The sequence below is a fragment of the Charadrius vociferus genome, unplaced genomic scaffold (assembly GCF_000708025.1).
Source record: "Charadrius vociferus isolate BGI_N301 unplaced genomic scaffold, ASM70802v2 scaffold231, whole genome shotgun sequence".
NCBI classification, from domain to species: Eukaryota; Metazoa; Chordata; class Aves; order Charadriiformes; family Charadriidae; genus Charadrius; species Charadrius vociferus.
This window is the reverse complement of record NW_009647211.1, coordinates 1,320,926-1,325,116: the sequence shown is the minus strand read 5'-3', so window position 1 is coordinate 1,325,116 and position 4,191 is coordinate 1,320,926.

Here is a 4,191-nt window from a genome sequence, read left to right as displayed (position 1 = left end):
ACATCATGAGTCCAGGGTGCACTGTCTGGTTTCTCCTCTTGAAGAGGAGCTTTGATTTTTTGTATTTTTTTTTATACAGCAAATTATTTTCTTCTTTCTAAGGTTTTATTTTTATTAAATTTACATGGTTGAAAAAAAAAAATTGAAAGGGGCTCACTGTAGAGCATATATTAAAGAAGGCAAACCCCCCACAACTTACTGGGATATTTACTTTATTTTCCCAGTATTTTGTGTACCATAAATTCACTGAAACAGTTAAGGTAGTCTTGGTTTGCAGCATTTATCAAATAAGCATTCTGATCAATTAACACTTTGGAGACTTCGCTGATTAACATTTAGTTCCACATCATTAAAATTAATTAATTGGCTCTTTGATTACCTTTGCTGCATTCTTTAAATTTTGCTTTCTGAGCTTCTTTTTCATATACATCACTCCTTTCCAAAATCCATTACCCTGTACCAAAAAATAAACAAAGTATTTACAATGTATTGAATAGACATCCATGTTGTTTATGGCTTTTCGAATAATATTAGTCAAGGAAAATCAGACATTAAAATCTGCATAGCTGACCAAGGCTGTGTTTTATTTTTAATTTTCTTTCATATTTATATAAAAAATAGTGCAAGCAGTTTTTCAAAGCTTTTTAATGCTGATTTTTTAGCTCAGTTTAAATCTCTCAGATTAGTTATCTAAAATATGTCTGAACTATACACAACAATTACTGTAGAAATTAAATTGATTCAGTAAAAATTACATCTCTTTTCATTGTATTTTATATTTGTTTTTCAGAAAAAACTAACAAACTTTTGGAGAACTGCTTACAAATACATATAGTAGATCACTTATGTAAGTTATAAACAGAAATATCCATGACAGAAACCTGACCGACTGAGTTCCACTTGCTTTATCACAGAACACAAGCATTGCACACAAGGAAAATGAAAACAAAGCTGTCTAGCACAAATCCGAATGTAAACGCTCTATGTCACATTGAAACTCACCAGATAAGACCCAAATCAACCCCAACTCTTCCAAGGAAATGCAGACTTATACCATCCCAACAATAGATGTTTGAAGTGACAAGCTTCTGGAAACGATAGCACTGACAGTTCACGGCTAGAGCTAATAGCTTTAAACAAATTATATTCACCCTAACACCATCCTAAAATCTCAGGAGTTCAAAGTTATCTTGATATAGTTCCAGTAGCATGTTGTGCAATTCTTAATAAATACCCCTCCCCCCCCTTTTTTTTTCCTGAGCTGTCAGCATTGTTACTGATACCACTTTATCAAATTTAAATGTTCGACTTCCACACCTTGTCATTAAACAGATATTTACCCAGTCATTGCATTTGCTGGAATCTGTCTCATCTAATTCCCTGATAAACTGCTTGAGATACCCCTTGTGAAGAATGTCCATTGATCTCATGGTTTGTGGAAGTCTTTACCGAGCTTGTGGCAGACCAGTCCCAGAGGTCTAAAATCTAAGGTTCTGTCTTAAAGGAGGAATTTGCATCTGTCTAGCTCAAGTGTCTGGTAAGGTCAACATTGTTATTTCCAAATAGTCTAGTACAAACTGGATTAAGATGCTCTCATGCAATCCTATGGGCAAATATTGCTACATTACTATACTTAACTTGTGTTTGTTTTTTTCTTCTGGACAGGGCAACCAGTACCTGTCCCACACTTATTATGAGCTTTGAGAGAAAAATAAGTAAATTATGTATGAAAATGAAATAATTAGCGCTGACTCCACTGATCTCTGAATCAAGAGAGACTGAAACCCTGTATTTCTAGTGATTTTCAGGCTCCAGATGGAAGGATGCTAATAGAATCTTTTCCAGTGATATTTTTGTTGGCGTGCTCTCCTCTGCTCTGCAGCAGGACCAGTTTGGTTCTTCTCCCATTGCCTTCTTTCTCACCATTTAAACAAGAATCTTCTTCCTTTCATGCTTGGCTTTTTATTAATTAATTCCATATTGTTCTAACTTCTTCCTTCGTATGTGCTTTTTCATGGCAGTGTTTCTGAAAGTACTGTGTTCCATATGTGGCTGTTCATATGGCTCTTACTAGTAGGTTGGAAAAGAAATGTCTTCTTGAGAAACCGGCTATATAGCTTTTTTCTAGGTAAAAAGACCCAAAGACATTGTTTTGAATCCATTTGCATACAAGGCCAGGTAAAACTGGGTGACACTACTAGTACCCTTAAATTACTCATCTCAAAATGTGAGCACTTTATGTCTGATTATGCTCTATATAAATGCACAGAATCACTTATCTTGTATATCAGTGTTTTCCATCTTGTTTAATGATAAAACAATTAGAAAGCTAAAATTCTCATTAGTGTGATTATTTGGAGAGTGTTGTGAAATGAATAAGTCTGATTGAATTGGAAATCTTGTTTTTTACACCTTCGTAACTTGCTAGAATGACAATATTTATAAAGACCTGGAAGAAATCTTTGGGTTTTTGAACCTCCCAAAATTCCTCGAGTCTCATATGAGGTTATTTTAATACCCAAATATTTGAACACCACATATACACATGTTGTCCAGAAAAAGATCAAAATAAAAGGTTTAACCTACCACAGAAATCAATGGAATTCTGTCATTCTGTAATTTCTTTGTGGTTTAACCCCAGCTGGCAGCTAGGACCATGCAGCCGGTCATGCAGTTCTCCCCCTTCCTCCTTCTTCCTCCAGCTTTATACACTGAGTGTGACATCGTATGGTATGGAATATCCCTTTGGTCGGTTGGGGTCAGCTGTCCCGGCTGTGTCCTCTCCCAACTTCTTGTGCACCTCCAGCCTACTCGCTGGTGGGGCGGTGCGAGGAGCAGAAAAGGCCTTGACTGCTTAGCAACAACGAAAACCATGGCTGTGCTATCAACATCAGTTTCATCCCAAATCCAACACAGAGCCCCACACCACCTGCTAGCAAGAAAGTTAACTCCATCCAAACTGAAACCATGACAAATTCTTATCAGCTTCCATGATGGATTGTCTAAAAGGACTTTGCAGAAAGTTTAACATCACTGAAGAGATGACATTTACAGATATCTGAGTATATTTTCTCACCATTTTTCAAACCAAACTTAGTTTTGGTAAGTTATATGATAATTGAAACTTAACCTTTAAAGTTGCAGAGGATGAATTGAACTTTTTAACATTTGAGATAAAAGTTTAACAGCAGGATGTTTTTAAACAATTCAATCATTCTATAAATCTGGTCACTAAAATAGAGGAACAATTCATCTTCAAACAGAGCAATACAGGTGGAAAATATACTGAATCATCACTTTCAATTGAAAAATTACTTTTCTAGCCAAAAATAAATTACTACTAGTTGCTGTGACAGTGGGGCATTTAGCAACAAGAGTTTCTTTAGGACCATTTCCCCTTTTCTCATGCATATATAAGGGAAAATGATGTACCTCTAGAAAGTATTCCAAATCTACTGTTGTGAATTCTGTTGTTATTTACTTATAATATTAATCTGCTTTATTCATTATGCTATTGATTTCAGTGATAATTATGCACTCAGAAAGCTATTTCCTGTAATCACAACTCAGCCCAAACCTCCACTGATGTCAGTGCAAATTTTCCATGTTGGCAAGACAATGTATGATCTGGACAAAATCTACCTACCAGTGTGCTAGTATGATCCACCCATTGAGATATTCACTCATCAATTTTAGAATAATTTTCCATTCCTTTTTTCAGTTACAGTACAGAACAAGGCTACATAAAATAACTTCTCCAAATCCTCACAGAATTTTCAACGGGAAGACAAAGGTCATATTTGTCTTCTTGTTACAGATCATACACTATATAAGAGCAATATCCAGTCATCTGTCAGAACTGTGGTGACCTACGTCTTTATAGAATATGCTGAGATAATAACACATTGCAATAATGTGTTTTCCTCTGCAGAAAAGCTATGCTGCTCTTCCTTGTAAGAAATAATTAGTACATAGCGTATAAAGTCAACATCTGAACTTCATGGAGTGTAAAGAAGATGGTATTTCTCATAAAGTATATTATCCATTTAAACACCTTTCAGTCTTGCACGTAGACTAGGACTTAGACAAGCCTTAAAAAAGGGAAACCAGATGGCAATGGATTAACTTCCCTGCATAATGCAATAACAGAATGCATTAAGTTTTTAAATGAGAGTGGAAGGAAGAATAATG